Here is a 26,368-nt window from a genome sequence, read left to right as displayed (position 1 = left end):
GAGAGCTACATTTCTCTTTGTCTCATTACACAATAGACTATAACCATGGCTAACCGAACTGCAGAACTTTGTATTTTGTTTGGATTGTGGTATTCAAGCTCCCACTGAAGTCACAGAAGACCAAAGCTTAAGAGATACTGAAGAAATAGAACCAGTCTGGTGTTGTCACCAGTTACTTCATCAGCCTTAAATCTGCTTGTAAGGGAAACCGCTGTACACAGAGGCAAAGCCAATCCCATCGAAATTCAGTGCTTTCATCTCTCATTTCCATAGGACATCCTTCAGCAGATCTCATCTGAAAATGTACTGTAAGCTGTGTGGATCTGTTCCTTTAGCACAGTGTTTCAGGAAAGAAATCTGCTGTTAGTTATAGAAATGGCATTTGAAATGCCATCAAACCACACACACAGCATCAGTGAATATTCTCAGAGCGTGTACTGGTTTGTGACCTCGCTCATCCACATAACAAGGAAGATCAGATTTTCCTGCTGTTGGAGTGTCCTATGCTGCCAGCAATTTTGCCACCTTCACCCCTTTTGCTCTCTATAGAGACTTTCACAAATTTAAAGTACATTTTTGTTTTCTTCTGTCATAAGTTTTTTCATTTGCTGTTGGCCAAATAATGTTCATCATAATTCTTTCTAGATAAAGAGGTTTACAAGCATCAACATTTCTTTTGGATTTTGTAAGGCAATACAATTTCTAACTCCCGGTGGTCATTTATCATATGAGTATGAAAGTGTTTAATGGTTTCTACCAGCTCTACATTCTCTATCTACTCTGAGAGCTGCTAATGCTTGGTCATGGGTTATATACTAGCCAGCCATGCATGTCACATCTATATAAAACACATATCTTTAGTTCAAACTTTCCATTTAAAAAAAAAAAAAATCAGATATTGGGTGGTTTTTCTGTTGTTTTTCTTTTCTTTTCTTTTCTTTTCTTTTTTTTTTTTCAGAAAACTACTACTAATTGCTGTAAGAATGCAATATTTTTTTTTCTGACTTAATCTCTTCTATCCCATAGAAAAGCCATGTGAGGGGGGCATTTACACACAACAATAGGTATCTCTTACTTAGCAACAGCCTCTGAGCTCACAGGATGAAGGTAAATATGAATTAAATTCCTATCAAGAACTGTTGTACAACCAAGACATAAAGTGCACAGTCCTTTTAAGACATGAAAGTGTTAAGAACAGCATAAGGAAGACAGGTCTGTAAGATCTGAGTGTGAGCTGAAGAGGAAACCACTCAAATGGTTGTTATCAGGCTGACCTGTTGTGTCTCCTGGTTTCTTTGTGGTTCTCCATCTGTCTCCATCCATCTGTTGCCCTCTCCTTTTTACTTTGATTGTGGGCTCTTGGGGCTTTGGGAGCTTCTGGTGGTTTGGGACTCTTGGAGCCTGTACTGCACTTGGAACAAGTCCACACTTCCTAGTCATGAAGAAGAGTCCTTCATGGGATAATATGGATGGACCAGAGTTTCCATCCTATGGGAAATCCCGATGTTGCGATCATTTTCTCTTCTGGAACCAAAAACATACATATCTTACTGAAAATAAATTATACATATATATATATATATATTCATAAATTAATAACGAGCACCATTAAAATCTTGTATCTGAAGAATACCAGACACAGGGCTATTAGATGGCATAGGGTTAAGAAATGTTGATATGACCTAGGAGTCTAAATAAAATGAACTGAAATGCCAGCGACATAGCAAACCTTTTTATCTTTGAAGGTAAGAAAGATTTTGTCTTGCTGTAACAAAATGTTTCAGCATTACTAAAATAAAATTATAGTGTCACAATTATTCATTTCAACTTCTTATCTTTGAAAATATCATCAGAGTTGACACATTCCTGTAAAATATTTCATACTGATGAAACCACACTCGCTGGATAGGAAATTGTTCTTTCATCAAAGCTCCACCTCAGAGAGTTTAGCTTTGGCCTGGTGCTACAATTCTGCATAATGAAATCTTGAGAGGACTTGCAGTTGTTGCAGTCCTGGGTAGAAGCACATCTTCAAATCAGTGAAAAACAAAATTCTCCCTGCATTAACAGCAGGGAAATTCATACAAACAGAATGAGTAATATCAACTGTATTGTGCTCAAGCACTCGTTTTAAGTGCATGAGGATGTCTGAATAAAAGTGTTATTATCAAGATGATATCTGAAAAGTTATGTGTCTGTGACCATTGCACTGACAGCTCATGCAACCCACCACTCAGAGAGATTAAACTCTCCCTCTCCCCACAGGATAATTTTGCACGAAGGGGAGAAATTGACAGTGATATCCATGCCTACTTCCCTAACTCAGGTTCAACATTCACTGTGATCAGAGAGAAACACATTGTGAAAACACCAAATCCACTATTGCTGTAAATGCATAAAAAACCAACAACATCCGAGAGAGACCAAAACAATAGATCTGGGCTCAGTGAAGTGCTTGACATTCATCATCCTCAGAGAGGTTTCACATAAAGACTGTCATTCTCCTGTCTCTCCAGCAACTCAGTCTTTGCTTAATGAGAACATAATAAATCGATAAGTTTTCTTGTCTTCTCATACTAGAAAAGAAAGAGAGAAGCAGCAAAACCAAACTGATTCTGATCCAAGGATTTTTCCTATCTCCCATAAAATCTTTACATTCTTTGGAGTTACTTACAAATAGGTTTACACAAATAGGTCTAACATCATAAATAACTGCTCAGTCTGAAGCTGGCAAAAAGATGAACAGCATCTATTACATGTGGCTCACCTCAACAAGGCTGAATTAGGCCCTGAAAATATAACTGACCTGATTCCACAAGAAGACTGTGAAAGGCAATGTGGTGAGCACAGATGCTTTGCCTCAAAGAACAGAGCTCTCTGGCCATTGATGCTGGAGCACGGCGTGAGACCAGACGTGCCTCCTTTAGGAAGCCCACTTAGCTTTTTAAATGCCAAAAGAAAAGGAGGTTTCAGCTGGGTGACTCAGCACAGCTCCCTTCAGGGCTCTGGCTCCAGGTATGGATGGTTATAGAGGGATGTAGACACATTCAGGAAAACGTTCCATTCCTACCTTCCCCCACACCAGGGAACTGGAAAACATGGACTCTAACATTATGTTAGAGCAGTCCCTGGGGAAAGATTAGTTTATGTACCTCGGTGTGATCATATTTGTGATCACGAGCACACTGCTTACATCAGCTCCTTGTTCATTCCTTTGCCAACAATACTTTCTGATCAGTCTTTGGCTGATTCATCATAAATAATCTGTACCACACAACCTGCGTGATACTTGCCTTGCTAAGTCAAGTCAGGTAAAACAGGCTTGTAATTGATAAGGTCTAACCCAAGGCTGGAGCCAGCAGAAAGTGCTGGGGCAGGACAGACAGGAGTGGGGGGACAAGATTTCTCCTGCCATCAGTTCTCACTCTCTGTGTGGTCTTGACAAAATTACAGTAATGCTATGCCAGGCTGCAGTCTGAGTTACAGACAACAGTGTTAAATCTCTTGCATTTACATGTAAAATGTGCCTGAAATACTTTGTGAGGCCTTCTGATATCTTACAATGAAGGTACTAGGGAAATCAGTACAGCTATTCGCTGAGATCTAGAAACCAGAGCTAATAACTGACTTTTGTCCATCTTCAACTCTCAAGCAGGTAAAAATTGCCACTTTTGGCAGAGTATCACTGTCAGCTTTGGTTCAGCTGACCTTAATCTCCTGGAAAGTAGAAACCCACAGAAAAGAAAATGATACATGTATGTGTGTACGTGAATGTGAGATGCCCCCCAAGCTGCTGCCCTACTGAATTTCAATACCTCCACTTTAGCTCACATGCCTTCTCCGTGGCTTTAGCCGCACGAGCAGCTCACCACGAGAAATGCTAAGGTGCAAATTTGCAGCGCGTCAGCTGCTCCGCGGGAAACATCTGAGCTCGCAAGCCACAGTAAATGCATGGCAGCTCAGCTCCTGCTCTTTGACAGTTAAGCTACTTCATATTTAATGCAAGGGCTTACCACAGCTACCTCATGGGGCCAAGCGTGAGCATGAGTTACTGCAGCCTAGCTGATGTGCTGTAAATTTGCACCATATATCATAACCTGCTTTAGAAATAGGTGGCTACTGGGGAGGAGAATGAGGAGGGCAGTCTGGCACTGGGCTCCCTGCTTGCATCCCTGGGCCTGAAGAATCTGATGGCAAAGCTGCTGCTCTGCTGAGAATGTAGCAGGGATCTGAGAAGAAAGACTTAGGTCTATGGTGAATGCCTGTAAGGTGTGTGATTAAGCCTGGTGTACCACATAGACTCTCTCCTTTGCCAAGCCCTAAGGTGTGGTAGTGCTGGCTACATGTCCTATGAGGTATTCAGCCTGCCCAGGGCCCATATGTGCCTGCCCAAGAGGTCTCCATGATCTGTAGGTGCACCGCTGAACTCCATACTGGGGGCACTGGTGTCTTCAAATTTTTTGGTTTGATGTGAATACCAGGCACTGGGTTTCCTTTGCAGATCAGGAGCCACTAAGGTCAAGCTAAGTTCAGATTCTATAGAATCACAGAATCATTGAGACCAGAAAAGACCACTAAAGTCATCATGCCCGCTAACCATGTCCCTCAGTACCACACATCCAGCCTTTTCTTGAAAACCTTCAGGGATGGAGACTCCACTGCTTCCCTGGGCAGCCTGTTTCAATGTCTTGCCACTGTTTCTGTGAAGAAACTTTTCCTAATGTCAAACCTGTAACCCCCCCCCCGTGCAACTTAAAGCCATTACCTCTCATCCTGTCTCTTTCACTTGGGAAGACAGACCAATTCCCACTTCACTGTTATCTCCTTTCAGGGAGTCGTAGAGAGTCATAAGGTCTTCTTTGAGCCTCCTTTTCTCCAGACTAGACAATCCCAGTCTCCCTCATCAGATCCTCAGAAGACTTGTGCTCTAGACACCAGCTCCATTCCCCTTTTTTGGACATGCTCCAGGGATTCAATATCTAAACTTGGCAGCAGTGGGGTTTGTTGTGGTGAAGGGGCTGTGGGAACTCCAGTGTAGAAAGAAAGAAAATCTCCCACCCACCGATATCCTTCTGCTCTCTCGGCAGTACTATGAACTCTTCCCCTCCTCATGTGCCCCAACAACCACCACCTGTGCCCAACTCTGTCCCTCTAAGTCCTTGTTACCTCCTCTCATTGTCTGTCTGGGAGCTCTGTGGGGACAGCAGTACCTGTGGATGCTGGCTTCATGGTATGTTTTTGTTTGCAGAGTCCAAAAACCACACATCGCCTCTGCTTGTGTTGCTTCATGGTGACTTGTTTCTCTGGGCATGTGCCAGCCTAGAGACCCACCTCAGCGGGGGAATGCTCCAGCTCATGGTAAATGAGGATGCCCATCCTCAGAGGTGCTCCCAATATCTGAAAGATAAAAGATAAACATAAAGAATTTGGACACAGCCCTGAGGACTAGGAATCCCAAATCCCAAGTCTGTTATTCTTGGCCTTTCACAATGACATAAGAAAGGCAAATTTTTAGGAGGGTGATTGCTATACTGAGATTGACTTGTTGGAGGTGCTGATTTAGGTTCCAACTCAGATGGATTTCAGGCACAAAAATTCCCTGACAGTGAAAAAGCCTTTTCAGGTGCCTCAAGCCAGGCATCCCAAATCAGTGACCACTTTTGAAAATAAAAAAGTAGGTTTGGGAGCCCATTCCCACTAAGTCTTGTTTATGTGAGTGCACAGCTACAATGGACTGCTTGTCCATGTAATGGCCAGACTGTGAGCAAGGATTTGTGGCCTCAGCCTCCTAATCACTGCCAGTGGAATCCTGGCTCTACTGAAATCAAGGGAATTTTCCCTTTGACTTCAGCTGGGACCTGGATTTCACCTCCTGTGTCCCCATATAGTAAAAGCGACTCTTTTTCACAGAAGTATTTCCCTGCCTTATACCTTTTTCACAGGAGTATTGGGAGGCTACAGTCATTAGCAGCTACAAAGCATAATTTTATCTCTGAAGGTGGAAGCCTCTGTTGAAATGCAAGAAGTTTTCAATAAAGCTTTTAAAATCTCATTATTTCTTGAGCATTTTGCAAACAAGCAAACAAAACGCCTGAAGCTCCCTGCAATAAAATAACTTCACCTTTAGCACTTGAACTTGGAAGTACCAGATGTCGACCTGGGAGTGCAAAGTCTGCATTTCATGAGCTGCAAAAACTCCCTGGGGGAGATCTAGGGACCGCCAAAACTTCTTTGGGGGATTCTCTTTTGTGCTGAAACTGGGGAACTCTCAGCGGGCTGACCCAGCTGCTGGAAATTCTTCCACAGACACTGATGTGCAGCGCTGTTCCAAAACAAATATCTCCGAGTCCCACACTTCATCCATCTGTTTCACATTTCAAGGAGTTAGTGTTCCACACACAAGTGCGTTAAGAGAGACCAAGAGAGCAAGCTGGACCAACAAAGGCTCATTAAAGAAGGGGGGGGAGAAAAAAAAAAGAAAAAAAAAAGAAAAAAAAAAAAAGTAAAAAAAAAAAGGAAGGGAAGACAGAAAGAAAGCTATTTTCCAAATACTTCACACAGAGTCACTGAGTAGGGTTAGCAAGGAGCTGTAAAAGCCAGTGAGAAACCAAAGGATCTCCCCACTTAAAACTCTGAAATATAAAACATTCCATTCCAGTTCAGAACAAGACAGAGAACTCGAGCAAAAGCACATTAACATCAGGGGACAGTGCAAGTCAGACTTGTCCATGATGTAAAATCAGACATGGGAGCACTTGCACCAGGAATGAAGGAGGATGCAGGTTCCTATCACTGGGGCTGACTTCTGATACATTTGAAGTCATAAAAGATACCTGGTGCTGACTAATTAAAATTAAAAGAAAAGCCAAGGTCACTTCTTAGTTCCCTAGGCCTGATTCAAGCCCTTCAGACTGCTGGAAACAGAAGAGAACTGCTCTGCAGCTTTTGTTTTCAGTAATTGTCCTTCATACAGTGCACTGTGGGGACTGCTGAATGCATTTCATACATTTTTTGGCAGCAGCGTTCCATGTTGTGTTAAGGGTTCATTAATCTGCTTGCCACTAGGCCCCTGTAAAAAGAGGAAATTGTTTCACACTTGCTGAAAGACAGAAAAAAGAGTTTAGAGAGGAAGGAGAAACATATTAAATGGAAAACACCAGAGATGGAGAGGCAGGTTTGGGGTAGTGCTTTGTCGCTTCTCAAATTGTACGAGGACTAATGCAAACCTGGGAAATATGACAGACTTCTCTTCAGGGAAACTGTGCTACTGTGTCATTAATTAGCCCAAGACTTGAGATTTGGCTGCAGCTTATCCGTGTTTAGATTGTGTAACTGAAACAATCAAGCCTCATTTCCAGGCCAAGATGACAAAGGAAAGGAAAGGTGAGGAAGAAAGATAATTGTAAAGAGGGAGCAAGGAAAGAGTAATTTGACATCATGAGTCACAGGAATGATCAATTTCAGGTGAGAGCCCAGTGGGCTGGGGAGCAGTGATTTTCCAGAGGAAGACACTGGCACATGCTGTGTTGCAAAGCAATATTCAGCCACCCCAATGGACTCACCCAATTAACTCAGTCTGGACTCTCTATGTGCTACCCAACACATTCCTGCAGCTGAGATTCAGAATTAAAATGCCCTCAAAACCCGGAGGTACATTTCAGCTCCCTCCTAAGCCTTTATCTAAGTTCCCTGGCGCACAAAACGTGGCTGAAGAGAGCAGAGGACTCCTGTGCTTCACACTGCTGTGTGAATGACTGGATGAAACACCAGGGACATGTTCTCCAGCCAGATCCGGACCTTGCAGCTACATATTGCTAACAGCTAGTCCTCAGCAAAAGCCAGAGCTAGAGCTGTTCTCACCATGTTCCACAGCAAACAGCTCTTTGTGAACAGTCCTGTGGGACATTCTGCTCTGGTCCCACTGATATGAATGCCTTTTGTATAGCTGTTCATATCCACAGGAGTCGCAGAGACAGGGCCAATATGTGCTAAAGAGTGAAAACCGGACATACAGTAAGGGTGACATCCTATATTCTCACAAAAAAACAAACTGCTGTGGTTTCCGTTTACAGGCCTGGCCTATCAAGCATCCCTCTAAATCGGAGTGGAAATTGTGATAAATGGTTTTAGCATTGCCTCACATTAAAGCCTGCTAACCAGCCTGGGCTTTTTTATTTTTATTTTTTTCTTCCCCCAATACTTATGTACTGAAAAACATAATTAAAGAGTCACAGAATTGCAGGGGACCTCAAGAGATCATCTAGTCCAACCCCAATCATTTAGGTTGGTGATAATCTGTTTTACCTGAACCATAAAAATTTGAAACTACAGCTGCTGGATAAATTCTCACTGTGAACAAATTGTAATCAAAAGCTTATTCCCTTTCTCTTCACAAGCTTTAACAGAAGTAAACTGTTTGCATTGGCCAGATGGCAGCAAGATATGCAGCCTGACGCTTTACCAGTTCTAATATTTTTGGCTGCTTCTGACTGTAGTCACCTCCTACAGAGGTCCTGAAAGCAAAAGAGCCACTTCGACTCTACCCACAGTTCAGCTGCTCAGAAACAAGGTCACACATTGTTGGCTAATAAATACTGGCACTTAATTTTTCACCTTATGCTTCTGTTACACAGCAGTTTGGTACCTTTGCAGGAAGAAAGGACGTCTTCCTTGAAATTCTGATAAACGTATCTGCTTAATTCCTTATTTTATTTTTTTCTCCCCCCCCCCTTTTTTTTTTTTTTTTTTTTTCTGCAGAGGCTCTGCTTCTTTTGGCAGCGTTTAATTTCTGCACAAAGGTAGAGGAACATAAGGTGGGCAGATGTACTTGTGCATTGACATTACACGTAGCATTTGGCAAGGCACAGTTCACCCCTGCTCATCCCAGGAGTGGGTTCTTTTTTCCTCCATTGGTGTTTCATGGAAATTTGCAGTAGGCCAAATGAACAGGAATAACCCATGACATTATGCCTCCCACCACTGAGTCACTGCTGGTAGGACTAGGATGGAGTCGTGTGCTCCCATACCACAAAGGGGCCTATAGTTTCTCAGATACTTGATTGACTGTTAAATGAATGGCAAGTGTTTCGTTCTCTGTAGCGTGTCATGATTAATTCATCTCCTCCTAATACCCTCCTGTACATGTTGTAGTGGGCTTCATTCATGAACTGAAAAAGACCTGAGTAATGTTCCTCTACTCACAGTTTTGTTTCTCCATAGAAGGTCACAAAATATACCATGGCTGCAGGTGGTCTTCTGTAAACAAAGCAAGCTGGACAGAGTTCAAGGCTCAGCAATATAATATTGTCAAGCGATCATTTTGTTGAAATAGTTGGATGCCTATAAAACATCTGCAAATGCTAAATTTAAAATACAAATAAAGCCCAAAGTTGGAAACTCCTCAGACTTCTGGTGAAAACATTGTTTTGTAAAACACAGCTCCTCTTGTCCCCCTGTAAATCTAACGCTGAATGTGGACAAACAGTTTAGCTCTCAAGACTGCCAAGAAAATGGGCTTTGCATGGGTGCAGAGCTCTTTTATTCCTACAGGATCAGCACCCAACTTCATGGAGCAAAAGTGATGGGAGAGCAATAAAAACAGCTTGGGAAATGAAGAGAGAAGGCTCAGGGTGATATTCTTTCAGATTGTGAAACCTAAATTAAATAGAAGAATGAAATCATCATTCTGTTACTTATTTAGCACTTGGCTGAGTTAGTAGACCCCGTCCTGAGAAAAGTCCATAAATGGTATCACCCCAGGAGCAGAACGGTGAAGGCATAAGGCATAGGGATGCTCATCTGGGATGGAGTTCCCTGGTGGCCCACAAAGGGATGGTCACTGACTACTGGAGAAGGGTGAGATGAAATCACCACCATGGTCTGTCCCGACTGCCATTCCTGCTGGTTTAGCCAAGCATTGCAGAGTAAGGAACAGAGCCAGAGCTCTCCTCTGCACACCATCTACCTGCTCCAAACAAGCTGAGGGATTGCAGAAGTACAGCTTCTCCTGAAGGAGCCATGGGTATGTGCAGCAGGAACAGCGTGAGGGAAAAGTCAGAAGTTGGGAGATTCAGGGGGATACAAGAGCTTCCTTCAGAAAAGGTCTTAAAAAGGGGGGCTGCCACCTCAATTTACTCTGGACATGAGAAGTAATATTATTAGAGTCTCCCCGTAGAGAACCAGCAGGAGCCCTGGGGTTCTGCTTAGCACTTACAAATCTGAAGGAGGATGGTGAAAAAGAAGGGAATGGAGAAAAGGAAGAAGCAGTCATTTTATACTTTTTTCCTTTTTCTTTTTCTTTTTCCTGTGTTTGTTTTCCAGACCTACCAGTTTTTTACTTCACACTCATATTTGTGTTTGCCAAGGAAGCTCTACTTGGGGGTAGCGGACAAAGTCACGTTGCCTCTCTCAGCATAACCATAGCACTGAGCAGAGAGAGAAGGATCTGCTGTTGAGAGACCATGCATTGAAACAGCAGGTGGTGTTGCAGGTTAGGAGTGAGCTACAAAGCAGAGTTTTGCTCAGCTCTTGACTGCACAATGTCTGGCTCTAAGCAGAGCTATTAGTCTCTGAGGCCTCGTCCAAGCTACAGCTTGAGTTGCACTCACAGCTGTGCTGTGCTCAGAACCATCAGCAGAGGTTTCCTGGCACAGTTTTGCTATCCAGCTTTGCAGCCTGGGATTTCACTAACAATCGTGCAAGCCGAAACCATGCTCTTGACTGTCCCTCTGGGTAGTATGTCACATAATTGGTTAATATGTTTATAATAACACTTAAAGTCATAGCAGGGGTGGACACAAATGGCTTTGAAAAGCAGCTTCAAATACAATTATTAGCCTTATTGGCTTTTAAAAGAAAGATTAAAAAACACTCTCTGCCACCAGCACTGGAGGGAGCAATCCTGTGGTTGAGGCAAGCAAAGCCTGTGGTGTTTCTGCTGTGGCACCAGGTTGTTGTTTCAGGCAATGTATAACTAGCATTCTCTGTACTGGGCAGCCCTGAGCAAGGTTTAGGTGATGCTGTGTTTCAAGGCCCTCAGCTGCTGAAAGCAAGCTCTGCTTATCAGCTCTCACGAGGGTCAGTTGTGAACTGCAGGAAAGGGACAGTGTGCAAAGGCTGCACCCAAACGGACACAGTTCTGCTGCTTGCACCTGCAGTGGCCAAACCTGGAAACACATCCAGCTGTCACTGCCCCTCAGGACAGTGGGACTTGCTCATGAGTTCTGCTACTCCAAGGGGCTGTACCTCACCACGAGCCCTCTCACAGCCATATGCCTGGGGAAATTAAGCATTGCAGATGCTGCTTTTGTGCTAGCACGGGCATCTCCCCAAGTTTCAGTTGAGCATCCCCAGTGATGCCACTGAGGCATGGCTGAGGCAGCACTACTACAGTGAGCACATCACCAAGAGAGTATTAGGGCTTCCTTGTAACATTAGGTATAACTCTCCTATGACAGTATCATTAATGGATAAATAATGTACCAAATTATCCATCCTCACTTATCATATAAACGACCAGTGCTTACCTGAATTTGCTAGAAGTGTAAATATCTCTCAAGTATTAAGTAAATATTGCTCTGCAGCAGCCTACAGACACTGCTGCCCTGCAGATGCATACAATTCACTTCTTGTGTGAGAAAAACACACACATTAATGATATATTCAAACTGTAACAAAGCAGTTAATTCATTTGCTAATACATCTTTTCTGCTTTAGAGCCTATCAAGTAATGAACATTTAATGACCCATTCATTTTCCTAAGAACTGCTGCATGGCACGGTAGAATCAATACAAAAGATGACCATTTTCACGCATCAGATAATCTTATCTACAAGGTTAAGATAATATTATGTTAATGTTTCCTGCATTATCTTACATGCTTTCGGCTCCTTTGAGAGGGATTCATTTGGTTTTAGCAGCTTCTGCAAGCCTTTTTGCCTCCTGGAGGATTTCCTTTTCATTTCAGCTTTACAAATGTTCTCTGCACTTGGTCAGAGACAGTAAGAAATAGTGAAAAAACACACAATGGAAAAAAAGAAAAAAAAAAACAACAACAACAAAAGCAGCACAGGCAAATGTTATATTTGACCTGCTTTAACCTCTAATCTGCTCTGTACAACAGAACCAGAAAAGACAGGAAAGACCAAGCTGCAGCTCGTGTATGGCTCTTGAACTGGCTTCTGAGTGCTTACTATGAGTAATAATTGAAAACAAATTAAAAACAAACACAAACAAAATAAAAACCCTTCAGACTAATACCCCTCTTAGCCTTCAGTTCATTCAAAGCCTAGCCCAGCAGTCTTGGAGGGGATGCTGTTCATGTGTGGCTGCTCTTACAGGAAAGACTGTCACTGTCCGTCCTCAGAACACTCAAATTATTGTTCTGGTGTGAGCTGCATCAGTGCCAAAAAGATGCACCTCAGAATATCTCTTAATATGTTCTGCATGACCACATTCAAAGACAGTCACACATGCCCCACCCTTGAGATGCTGAAGGCTGGGATGAATGGGTCCTTGAGCAACCAGGCAAAGGGCTGATATTTTAGGTCCCTTCCAGCCTAAGCCAGTCTGTAATTCTAAGAGTGCCCAGCCCACATGCTGGACCAGGCAGGTATCAGTAACATGCTACCACATCCATCTGAAGCATTTTCCATGGCAGCATTGGCACACATGTTGGGGATACTACACATTTTGCCCTGCAGTATATGTAGAGCCCTCCTGTGCATTCCTGGTAGCTGCACAGTATATACATTTAAGAGTCCCTGAATAATCATTTGCCTCTGTAAATACAGCCAAAATGCTCACTGTGGTCTGTTGGGTCAAAAAGCAACATTCTTTAAAAGTCCCTAAACACGGATTTTAACGGTGAACCTCAGCAGATCCAACAAAAAGTCCTGCTAACACACCAGATACATAACAGGCATTAACATGTCTCTGAGTAGCCTTAAGGCCTCGTTTACACCAGGACTTTTCTCCAGCTTTCCTCTTATCCTTTGAAAGCCTGTGCCTGCATGGATAGAAGACAGGGATCCTCCAGAGGACAACATCAGACCCTATGGTAGCCCCATTTTGCTCAGGCTGCACAGCCCAAGCCCCACTGCTGGCTGCAGAAACTATTTCCGTCTTCACTGTGGTCACTTTGGCTTTCCCTGAGGTCCAGACAAAGCTGTGCAAAACTCCCAACTTCCTGCTTCAGAGGCACACCACTGGATATAATCCCATCACTTCCATCTCAGTAGCTGTATTGTTTTAATTATTTCTTTCTGCAAGTTGCACTCAAGGTGATATGACCTGGCAGCATGTTTGAAAACATGGTCATATACAAAAGCACAGGGAGAGGGGACATTGTGTGCCCATGTGGCGCTCACGGCCACTCATCGTGCCTCTCCTCCCACTGGGCTGCTGCCCTTCTGTGTGTGCAGCTCTTTCACACAGCGAGATGGGAGAAAGAAATATTTGTAAAAAGTGGAAAATAAGCAGGCAAAGCCAAATGAACCTGGCAAGCGAGCTCAGTTTGGTGCCCTGCCACAGCCTGCTTCTCAATTCTGACTTTTGTTTGTGCATGCATGGCCCATCTTCCCTGCCCAGGCCCTTAGCTGCTACCACTTTAAACTAATAAACAATCTTGCTTTTTCAAGCTAGATTCCACATCAAGGCAACAGGGCCCACTAAGGCTCCTTTTGCTGGCTTTTGAAGGCATAAACACACTCCCACTTCCACCTAGGGCTGCCAGCTGTGGGATTCCTTGCCAGGCTTCACATCTTTGGGCTTACTGCCTTCAGCCCAAAAAAAACCTGAAATCCACCAAGCCCAACTTTCCCTGAACTGCAGTTACAGGTACTGAAAACCCTGAAAATAAGGGCTGATTCAAGCCTGCAGCTCAAAAGGCAATGAGCAAAATTATATAACTGAAAACAGCTTTTATCTCATGGTCTCAAGCTTGATCCCTTCTTGCTGAGAAACTCGAGTGAGTAGCTCAGGAAGTGAAGCTGTTTGCTCAATATATGAGGACGTCTAAGTGGGAAGATGAGATTTAGAAACAAAAAAAACTAGTGTTCAGCTCTTACCTTTCAGTTTGGGTACCCAAAGTAGAGTACCCGTAATTTGCAGTGCTGATGGGCAGCCAAGAGCCTCCAAAGGGTTGAGGTTTATGTCTGATTACTCTTCTTCAGTTCTTAGAGCGTCATCCAACAGCAAATCATAAAGAGCAAGACAGTTCTTCCTTAGAAAACAAAACCAAAGAAGAAAAACAATTTAGCAAAAATTTATAGAGTAATTGCTCCATTCATCTCTGTTTTGAATTATTTCCTTTGTCTGAAGATAGAATGTGACGGTATGTATTCCAGCATACTATCTATGAGGCACAGATATTACAGAAACAGTGGAAGTAAAAATTAACTTGCCATTTTGTCATGGAAGTTATTTTTCAGTGATAAAACACATTGGAATTGCTTTACTTGGATGCGGCAGTTACATTTCAGTGTCTTGCTATAGTGCATAAAAGTAGGAAACTGGAACAGCCTATAGGTTTTTACAAAAAAAATGAAGCTACAGAACATTTTGTGTTTGTTTTGTATTTGCACAACACCAACTATTTTAACTATGATGAGAATTAAGTAATTCTGTACCTGACAACTGTCTGCAGTCAGTCCTTAAAGAACATGAGATATAATCAGATGTACATTTCTGGAGACTCCATGGCATACAGAAAGGAGAGGGGAGGATTTTTCCCACATAGCTTTTTCCTTATGTTGTTCCTGTGGATTAGGTGACACTATGCAACAGCTTTTGCAATGCTTTGTAATAACAGTATTGTGGAAAGTGGAGTGGGAGGAGAAGGAGTTACTAATTGCAGACGTAACTGACTGACTTTGGGGGGATTATTTTTCCCATAAACATGTAAGGTGCTTCCATTGACTTCCTACAGATTTGGATCACATCCTTTCTCAGTGGCTAAAACTATTTGATTTACTCAAGCTTACAGATTAACAGAAGGAAAAATTCTGCTTTCTGTGGAAGAGAAGAGAATCACAAGCAAGACACAAACCTGTAGTTGCAGCAGAAAGTTCTAAGAGCAGCCTGCACCACTGACATAAGCCACAATGATTCTATTAAGACAAATATAACCCCCCTCCCCCCACCTTCCCTAGGGAGGAATCCATGTTAGAGCCTAAAAAGCCTTGCAGCAATAACTATACTTCTGTAGTGTTATTGCACAACCTCTGCTATAAAGTGTGTTGGGGGGGAACCAAAGAGAATACTATAAAGAAGCCGCCTTGAAATGAGAGGAGTAACCCCTTGACAATTGGATGATTGGTTAAAATTAGTCCTACTATACAAAAGCAACTGTTCTGATCAAGCCCGTGAGAATTAAGCTCTAACACTGAAGAATAAAATCAGATAGAGAGACAGGTTGAGAACACAGTTTTTACATAGCTCCACAGATCAAAACCATCTACTATTGCTTAGAATAACAGTGACAATTACTGGGAAGGGATTTTAAAGGAATACTCACTGGAGAGGCCCATAGGAAGAAAAAGGGAAGACTGCAGCAGGACTGAGGGGAGGAAAAAAATGACAAAATGAACTTTTCCAGAAACCTGCCAGAAAAACTCTGTGAGATAGGGACTTTGCAGCTAAAAGGCCTGACAGGAAGTGGAAGTTTGGATGACTAATTAAAATTTATGAAAATGGAGCAAAGACGGATGAGTTCTGTTTCTACTCTTTCAGTAAGTGACAAGGTGAATGCCTCAGTTTTCCCATCTATAAAACATGTAGGATAATCGGTTCTCTGTCAGCTATGAGACAGGCTGCTATTAGAAATAGTTCAGAATTGCTGGGAGAGCCTTGGATGGTAGGTGTTGTAAAGATTATACTGGATTCATTTCTGGAGCTTCATGAGCTGAATCTATGAACAAATGGGACAGCTCGGCAAAAGGGCCTTCTGGCTGTTTCAGCTCAATGGTCTTAACCTCACCTTTGCAAGCAGGGCCTCCTAAATGCAAATGAACATTTCTCTTTGCTCTTACCAGTCTTTCTAGAATTGTTCACTTCACTGTTCAGTAACAAAGCACCATTCCCCTATTTTTTTCTGCCTTCCATACATTCTCTCTTCTCCTTCTTTTTCCACAGTCTGATCACAAATTGGCCCATTGTCTTTCAAGCTTATGTGAATTGTTGTGTTTCCCCCTTACACAGTGGATTCTCATTGTTAATATGTGAGTTATATGATTACCCACAGCTGGAAATTCACTTCTGTAACCATATAGCTATTTCCTGTATTTTTAGAACTGACTTTTTCCAGCCCTTCTTACATCTAGTCCCAGTAGTACTGGTTTTAAATAGAAACTTATATTTATCTGCAAAGTACTGAGTCCTGGCATCCCTCAAGGGACATAAGAATCATTCCCCATCTAACACTTGACAGCTCTGCGGAGATGCATTTGGGATAGCAAGAGGGACTAGAACTTGGCCATTGCTCTTCCATGAATGGGCATCACAAGCACCTTTACTCTCCTGAGGCCCTTAATCAACCTGCAGGCTACAGCCTGTGCTTAGATGTTCCCATCAGCCACTCTCTAGAGTGCACTGCAATGAGGTCGCTTGCCAGAAGCACCTTAGTTGTGTTGAGTGCTGCACAAGATAGGAACTCATTTGCTGTTTTTACAGCTATCAGCAGCTTTTACTTCTTTTACTCAAAAGGGCTCTTCAAGGTGGCCTCACACAAGTCTGTACGATAGAAACAGATGGTCATTTGTAGAAGGTGATGCATTTGGTCTTAAACACTGGAAGGAACAGGAGTGACAAAGAGATCTAAGATAAAGGCAAGATTTAATGCAACAAAGGCCAAGAAATAATATCTCATCTTTCATCGGATGTTCTGTTCGTATTAGAAATAACCTGTGCATGATACAAAGCAAAACCTAGTACTAGCACACAACTTGCAGTCACTGTAGAAACCACCACATCTCTGCAGAGGTAAATGTAGGAGAAACAAAACATCTGCATGCTATTCTTTTACAAATACAGCTTTGGGTAATAACTGAAAGCTTCTCTTATTCTGCACACTCAAGAAAAGCAAGACGTGCACGGGACACGTAAGAACCTGCAGAAACATGGAGAAAGCCTATCAGTGCTCTGTGCATCAGTCTGTCAGCTAGAGTCTGGTCTCTGCAGTTCTCATGTTCTGAGAGCACCTGGGATAAAGCTGAGTGTACTAATGTGTGTGTTTATTGCTACCTCAGAAAGCCAGTAACTTTTGTCTCTCTTTTGTTTCTTCAATATAGAAATATATATATACAGGATAAAAAAAGTTCAGTTGAAAGGGATCTTCAAAAATCACTTAGTCCAACTGCTTGATCACTTTAGAAAAAAGTTAATGCACATTATTGAGCCTCCTCTGGCACAGCTTTGTGCTGTTGCCTTGTGTTCTGTCTATTCTGAGATCACACGTCTGAGCTGTCTGAATTCTGTAACTGCAAAGACAATAACTGCAAAAGAAAATGAAAGATGTGAAGCAAAACTAAAATATCTCCTCACCTGACTGCAGGAGGCATGCTCCTTGCTACCATCTGCCATTCAGGGGACTAAACCAAAGCTTAGAATCTAACCCCTCCTGAAGCAAATCTTAGCATTCTGAAGATACATCTAAATAACGTAAAGTGCAGGGCATGCCTACATGACTGAGATAATGTCACCCCCAACTCACTGCTCTCCGCAGTGCAACACTGCCTGAACACATTAGCTTGGGATCAGGCACATTAAAGTCACTCTTGCGTGGAAAAACAGCTCTGCTGTTGCTGGATCAAAACTTCATTCATACCGTGGGAGACATCTGTGTCTCTATCCCACACCCTGATCTCCTCTCATGCCAGGGGGATGCTGCACAGGGCACTCTTTGTAGATACAGCAAATTGTCATAAAACTCAGAGAGCACACCCTGATCATCTGACTTCTGCTGTGGGATCGTTTTGTTTTAGGCCCCTCTTACAAAGCTGTATAACATGAAAAGGCTCAATTTTCCACAAAGAAATATTTTGCTGTACAAATGTTCCTGTGAAGGCATCATTTCGTAACTGCCCTGGTTCAGTTAAGAGAATGCGTGCGGGGAGGAGGGGTTAAAAATACTTAAGAAGAAAGTTTCCCCAGAACTACTCCCTGTTGAGTACACAGGGGGGAGAAGCTTTGACAGTTTAGTTTTAAACAAGAGATAACATCAAATAGGCCCATGGGACTGGTTCCAATTATCAAGCCAAACAAAAAGAACAGCTGCACCCAAAAAGGCCTATACTTACAATCATATTTCATTGTAACCACATTACAAAGGAAAAGTCTCATGGTATACAAGGCTTTTGGTGTTGGCTTTTTTAATTCCACAACATATTTAGAAAGTCACCACATCATATGGTGTAGAGATGCACAGTCAATTAAGCAGGCATTTCATTAACATTGCTTTTATACTCACATCAAAATGTCTTAGGTTAATCAAACCATTACATTAGAAGTGAATGCTACAAAAAGGAAATAACTGACGACTTTACCTACAAATCCCATGACTTGATGTCAATATTGTTCCAGGTTGCTTGTCAAGGTAAAGTATCTTGGGATTTTATTTCCTTGGAGTTTTCACAATGATAATGAGAACAATTATACTTCTCCATCTGGAGTCCATTAAATATGATTATGATTGCTGACTTTCCTATCCTTATTACTATCTAGATTATCTAACCTCATTATAAAGACCATGCTCCCAAAGCTCAGTTGCAAATATGGTTATATGATTTCCTGTCATCCAACCAGAGCGTCTTTCTCTCTCCCCCTCTCATCTTTCTGTTCATGTACCAATTTACAAACTATTTTACCCTTGTCTCAATTATAAGAACCTTAATAGGTTCAAAGTCCCAGGTGACTTGCATTTGCAGGTGTTTAAGAAGGGAAAAATCAGCTGACCTATGTGGTAATGACTCTTACTTGCCTCAATCAAGCAAATGGATCTGGCCTGTAATTTGCAGGTGGTACAGGGTGGAAACTTAAACATCCTGACCATTTATTTCATGCAGCTTTAGTAAGAACTGTTGAGAAAGATGTTATTGTAAAGAGGGAAGAAGAGAGAAGTTTATAAACTTAATAAGCAACCTTCCAATTCAGAAAGCTGAATTGGTGGCTTAAGTCTTCCTAAAATCTCTGGTTTTCATTTTGTTCTCATTTATGATATTAGTAAATCCAGAGCAATTCCTCTAGTTTCATTGAAGTTGCTCCAAATTCATACCAGTACAATAAAGATTAGAACGTATCCTTATTTATCTGAAGAGGTTCTTATGAATTTTCATTAAGGAGCCTGTTAAAAGCAAAAATGTTATTGGGTAAGGATCAATTCATAGTGTTTCTGAACCAGATGAATCAAAGCTTGTATGTCTTCAGCTGCAAAGTTTGATGCAATGCTTTGCAAATGGCAGTGTCTATAATAACAATGTGACACACCAAAAATGCATGCAGCTTTTATTCTTGACCCCAGACAAGCATCTCTGGGTGAAAGATGCAAATGCCATGGTTTCCTGTAGGGCTCCACATGAAATCATTTCAGACAAAGTTCTTAGTTTGACTATGCCTGTGAACCCTTATCTTTTTCCTCCATTTCTTTTTTCTGCTGTACATCTACCATCATTGACTGTTTTGAGCACTAATTTAGACGTTGGTGCATTATAGCTTGGCAAAGCCAGCTCAGAACTTTCAAACTGCTTGCTTTGTGCTTTGATTAAGCATTCGTTTTGACTTGAAAATGAGTTATATAATAATAAGCACTGTTTCAACAGAAGTCAGTTGTAGCTGTTCCTATTTATAATTATTGTTTAATAGCTACTTAAGATGTGGTGCCTGGGGTTGTCTAATCAGCCAGTTTGTATTAGCTTTCAGTGAATGCAGAGTGATACCCAATCAGTAGCAAAGCTTCAGCATTGAGAAAGGTAAAGTTTAACATAGTGAAATCATAAAGGTAAAAAAACTACTAATTTCCAATACAAATTATTCTCGTGGGCATTTATAAGGCATCTCTTATGATCTAGGAAAAAATGATGTCTGAGCAAAGTGTTTTCCTGGCCTATATTTTCTTTGTTAAACCATGAGAAGCTGGGTATGATTCTAAATGCATTGAAGTCAACAGAGAAAACTACCCTAGTGAGTCCACTGCCTTGGGATCATGGCTCATTGAGAGAACACATGTTCACACTTTGAGACCCTTTCAGCTACTCTCTGTTCACAGCCTCTTTTAGTTCTTTTACTTTCTGTGCCACTGTGGAAGCAATGCCTTCACAGCAAATTTGAGGAAGAACCATGAAGGGAATTTAGGAACCACATGATTTAGGGAAAAATGCTCAGTGATTTAAAGCATCACACAGACATTTCTGGTGCTTTTAGTTTAAGGAGTCTGTACAGTGACAATAACATAAAGACTGTAGCAAATATCCAAAGGGTTATTTATAAGAAAAACTCACCAGTATGGAAGCCTTCAGTCTGCTGGGAAAAGTTGAGGCAATCTCCACCAAAGAGCAAACTCCAAGAGATGCTGCTGCCTTAGTGGTGGTCAGCCCTTAAATAAGGTCTAGAGGAGGTGGAGTCAAGCTCTACCCCTTCCGGGAGCACAGCTAAATTACTCTCACTTGTGCTCTCACAGCTGACCTGACACTTGCCTCAGCTGATTAATCAGAGGTTCAGGCTCTGATTACCAATTTCTGATACAGAGTCCAACATTTTTGAGTTACTGTAGTCTAGTGAATCCCTTCTACTCATCAGATGATGACCAACAACAAACTGTACATATACTTCACCCATTTCAAGTATGAACTGAAAAAGGCTTGCTTAAATGACACTGAAAGACATGTACACTGACTCACTGACTTGTGCTCATGGCCAGCTAAGGGCACACGCATGTCAGTTCCCACAGCTCAGCTGACACAGAAATTCCTTAAGCCACAGTGACATGATCATATTTAAGAATCCTTATTTTCATAACTGTGGCTTCCACTAATTTGCCGTGGTCACACTGGAATCTGTGGAGTACCACCAGAATGAAATCCACATAGAAAAGTAAAAGCTTTTAAATTAAATATCTTCTGTTTCCCAAATTAAATATCCGAGTTGTTTTGTGACTCACCTCCTAGTGTCTGCATCTTTGCAGTTCAAAACCTCCTTTTTGGTTTCCTTCTCATTTCTGTCCAGATGTGTTCTTTCCTTTCTTTGTTCTCTGCCTTGCTAATTGCCATAGTGGGTTAACCAACACACACGCTATCCACAGCAGTGGTAGCATTGATGTTGATGGGCCAGCAGAATCAGAGTTGCCAAATAGATGTCTGGTCTAACTGAAATTTACACTAAATTGTTGTTTGGCTTTTACAGTGTTTCCCTGCTTGAGGGAAAATAACTTACAGCAGCATGGACACCTGAAATCTAGCACCCATGACAAATCCAAAGTGTGAAGGATATCCCTGTTTTCTTCCATGATGTGATCTTGGATCAACAAAGCATTTGGGCTGGTGTTTATCTGCTGAAGTGCCTGGAGGAAGCGTGTATCACCTTCATGGGTGTAAAACCTGTTATAACAGGACATGAGCACACTTTCTGCACCTTGCAAGATCAACCTGTCATCAATCGTCATTTGCTACAAGAGAAAAAAAGAAGTTTCTTCATTTCCTTATATGCATATCAACTTACAATCCTCTCCTGGAGTCATCTAGTGGAAGCCAAACCCATCCAGCAAAATCCTATCATAAGTTACATGTAAAGTTTTTATGAGATGAACTATGAACTTTAAAAAGTCTGGAATCTTTAGCAATTGCTTATTGCCTGCAGGATAGATACAGTTAGTATAGTGCCTTGTGGGCATGCCCTTAGCTGCAATCCTTATTGATGTTCTTTTGCTACTGCTTTCAAAACTGTTAAAATTCCTTCGCTCAAGTGTTCTTAGCACTTATGTTGATAGGGAATACTTCAAAGGATACATCTTTACTTTATCAAATCTGCTCTAATTTTGTAGACAGAATCAAAGAGGTTCATTTTAAGTCTAGTCAAGTTTGCCAACTGTCCTAAGCTCAAGAAATCAATTCTGTGTAGCCATGTAATCAACCTAAACAAGAAGCCTGGAACACAACAGGGCAAACTTCTCAGTGAAACCACAATTTGCTTCAGCACATCTTCACCTGCAAATAATTTTGGCCCATTATTTTTACTCCTGCACTTTTTCTCCCTTTCCTCTGAAAGCTTCCCCAAAGTATTCAACACTAAGGTTGCATCGATGAGCAGCTGACACATCAGTCCTCAGAGCTCTCAGTAGTGCCTGCTGAAAGTATTACAGCATCATGTATTTGCTTCTCTTTCTCACAGAAGCTCACTTTGGAGCAAAGCAGTTGCAGGGTGTTCCCATACAGTTATTATGACAAAGTACATAATGAGGGTCGTGCACTTGGCAAGCTTTTATGAACAAATAGCAAAAGGTGAAACAGGAGTTTCATAGCTGATGTTTTTGGCATGAACCTCTATTTACGGTAGCAAGCAAAAACAAACAAACAAACAAACAAACAACAACAACAACAAAAACAAAAAAAAAACCCTTTCTTTTCTCTTAACAGCCTAAATACAACTGTAAACTTTATGTCAGTACAAGTGGCATGTCCATAAAGTTGTGCTTGGGGTCACACAAAGCTGTGGTTCCAGTTGTAGCTTTAGTTTGAGTTATGAATCCTATGGTCACAATACAAAAGAGATTTTTTGTTTGTTCTTTTTCAGCTTCTAAAATAATTGTAGAGATAGTTTGACCTAAAGGGAAATATCTAAACACATTAAATAATTTCTGTGGGAAAAAAATTATTCGAAACTTGGAAAGCTATGCTTTTCTAGCAAGGTGCTTATCCTCATTTGGAGAGTCAAAGACTTCAGAACCTTTATTAAGGTCCTAGTGCCATATGCAACAATCAGAAGATCATTACACTCTTGGGAAAGTTGTTTCTCGAAAGCTATCCAAAATCAAGTGTCCTTTTCTGCAGTATTGAAATGAAAACCTGACCCCAATGCAAGCAGTGGTCAAAGTCACATTTCCATATAGAAAAGATATGCTCTATGAAGATTTTTGTTTCTGCTTTGTCCTCTACTTCCATCTTTTGACAAGGAAGTGACTTTGAATATGTCTTGTTACCTGAAATAGGTGATAAAGTTGAGAAATCTACAGCCACTTGTACTGGCTCCAACACACTGATTTTTGCGTGAAGACAGTTTGCATGTTGACATGAGCCCAAAGTTGTCATAATGTCTCTGTAAAAGGGCAAATCAAAAGAATGAGTAGAATACATGCATGAATACACAGACATATGTAAAGCAAAAGGTTATATCATAGCAAAAGGCTATATCATAGCCTAAATGCCACCTCTTTTGTCTTATTCTTCCTGTTGCCTGGCTCAAGGCTTCAGTAAATAAGAAATTTGTTTACATGTTGTTCAGGCTGCACGAGGCTGCAGAGCAGAAACTCTGTGTGTGTTCATAAATACACTTATATATATACTTACATGTTTTCATTGCATTTAAATACAATGGTGCTCTGTCGTCTGCCTGGGGATCAAAGGCTCACTGCTGAAGAAAATAACAGTAGGTTAACTTTGCCCAGATAATACCAAATCCAGAGTGGACAGTAGGTGAAATGCGTGTTTGTGTCCAGGTACACAACTGTATATGATATACAAAATATATGGATATTTGTGGATAGCAATCCATAGACAGTTTGTGGAGAACTTTCTGCATGAAAGGACACGGTCATGTCTGCCTATGTAGTGTGCACAGATGCATAAGCAGACAATGACAAGTAGAGGCATGTAAGAAGTACACGTATACATGGCAATTAGGCTGACAGTCCCATGCTGATGTGACACAGCTCTCAATCCTGTGATTCCTGAGAGGCAGCTGGGAAAAGCAGAGAGGCTGAATCCACTGCCTTGTGGAGACAAGCAGCCAGGAAAGTGGGGACGTGGACATGACTGACACAGAAGCATTGTGCTACTCTGTGAACCCCTGTGGTGTGTGTCCATATAGACTTATTTGTCCCTCTCTCTTTTTTTTTTTTTAAATTTTATTTTATTTTATTTTTTTTTGGCACCCTCTGTAACCCATTTAGTGGCAGCACTACTTGTATAGAGTGTGGCCTTTGGCTGGGAGGGGGAACCATTCGTTCAAAATAACAGCAACTTCTAAAAAGAAAAGTTGTCTCAATATTTTAGTTGTCCAAATATTTTACAAATGCTTTCACATTTCATACAAGCAAGAAAGCAACGGGATTTTCACCTCTGTCTGCGTGGTGATGAAAGCAAGCAAACTGTGACTTTGCTGCTAAATGGGCCCATTTCCAGAGTTTAGAGGAACTCTCATTTGATATTCTCAATGTGAGCTGTTCCTCTTTATTAACCTTTACATTAAGTTCATGCAATTCCTCCGCGCTTTCTTCCATATATTCCCTTATGACTGCTTTTTTCTTTCTTACCTTTTGCAATGGGAGTGCGTTGAGCATGCAGAATGACCTCAGTGCCAACGCCAACACGACGTCCCCCACATCTGCTGCAAAACTCCCTCCTGGGGCACAGAGAGGAAGGGTTGTCCTTCCAAAGGGTTAAGGCATTTTCAAATACAGATTCGTATCTCGGGCACAGAAAACAGCAAGTCGGATGAACAAGAAAAAAAAAAAGATCCTGTTTAGTTTCAGTGTGTGACATTTGCCTGGGGGAAGAAAGTGCAGAGCTCATTGGAAATCCTATTGTTGAAACTCTGACCAGTCAGTTATAAAGTGTCACAATTTAATATGCCAGAGTTGTTTCCATTTTCAGGGTCAATCACTCCATCTGTGTGTGTGTGTATGTGTGTGTGCAGTGAGCCTTTGCATTTAAATATTTTCAGATTTTTTGTTGCTTAATTTGCTTTACAGGGATTCATTTTGTTTTCAGCAGAACAGGCCACCACGAAGATTACTTCCTTCACAGCACTCGGAGGCACATTTTCCAACACCAAATTCCCTGATCAAAGCAATAGAAGTCATAGTTTGAAGCAATAATTATGACCTTGATCAGAGTTTGTTTTGTTACGCGATTAATCATACATGATATTTAAAAACGTCGGCTGCTGCCTGCTGCTGGTGTGAGATACAACTAGAAACACCACCGACAAAATAGCTAGAAGAAAGGTCAACAAATCTGAGCTTGTGACAGCAACCTGCAGGTCCCACACATTTCAATGTTTAGACATCAGTTTGCGATAACTGCTTTCTTTTATGACTCTGGGCTTTGTTACCAACTTACCGTTAATAGGGTTCAGCCAATGCAGATCTTTTGACTCTTTCTCTCTCTCTGTCCTCACCTGTCACCCTTCTCTTCATCAACTATATTTATTACAATCAAGCCCTGTCAACTGTCACAGCTTACATACAGTCTGCCAGTAAATATGTCTTTCCAGTCATTAGACATTCCTTCCAGTCACCTTGGGATTTCTACCTTGTCTATCTCACTCCAAAAAAACTTTTGTTCAGAAGTATTAGACTCCCACAGAGCGGTGTCAGCTTGGGGCCATTACTGTAGGAAGTGACAGAAAACACCAAACTGTCAATCATTAGGATCTAGTTTTTCCAGAGTTGATGTAAGTCAGATTTAGCCCCAAAACGAATCATGATTTATTTAATATATTTGCTTCTACAAGTGTCAGCTCATCAACTTAAAATGTTTCTCCTTTAACTCTATTGAGGCCTGTACAGAAAGTTTTCTTTGAAAGGTAGTTTTTGCTCTAAGGCTCAATAATTAGAACAGAATCGAGAACAGTCAAGTTTCTGCTCTACAGGTGCACTTTAGTGGCCCTCAGTGTTATAATTTTATGTACAAGTTGTTCATGTAGAATTAGTGCCGGACACATGAGAAAATGCCACCTGGTGGGTGAGCTCTTTTTATGCTGGTTCCCAAGTCCAGGGTGAGATTATACAAGTCTGTGCATAAAAGTTTAAAGAGGGAAAAGCAATTAGCTAAGGAAGCAAAGATGGAGAAATAAAAGAAAACCTACAATTTCCTGATTATGCTCTGAATTATCTCTCTAATGGGTCTATGGTCCATCACTCTGGAGCAAAACTTAAACACCAGAGGGGCTTCCATAATTGCACTTACAGTAAAAGCCTTTACTGGGAGGCATGGACACCAAAGGGTGCCCTGACTCCCCAAACTCATGCATGTCAAACTAGGATGTGTACTAATAGCATATCCCACATAAAGTTGGAAGAGAAAGCAGCAGAGTGCCATGGTGTTCTGTGGATTGCAGAGAAATGTCAAAGTAATAGGTGGCATGTCTGAAAAAAAATGAGAGG

The 26,368-nt window shown here is 41.6% G+C and overlaps 1 long non-coding RNA gene across 1 annotated transcript; it reads right to left on the bottom strand.

The window, feature by feature from the left end:
- Positions 1-1,002: 1,002 nt before the first annotated feature.
- On the bottom strand, positions 1,003-23,284 carry LOC116653604. Its single transcript, XR_004307741.1, has 4 exons — positions 23,183-23,284; positions 14,067-14,221; positions 5,211-5,397; positions 1,003-1,524 (listed from the first exon to the last, which is right to left on the bottom strand). It is a non-coding gene; the product is annotated as an uncharacterized LOC116653604 (long non-coding RNA).
- Positions 23,285-26,368: the final 3,084 nt, after the last annotated feature.

Source organism: Coturnix japonica, chromosome 6 (assembly GCF_001577835.2).
Source record: "Coturnix japonica isolate 7356 chromosome 6, Coturnix japonica 2.1, whole genome shotgun sequence".
Taxonomy (NCBI): Eukaryota; Metazoa; Chordata; class Aves; order Galliformes; family Phasianidae; genus Coturnix; species Coturnix japonica.
The sequence above is the reverse complement of the archived record's forward strand: the minus strand, read 5'-3'. Positions and strand labels throughout refer to the sequence as shown.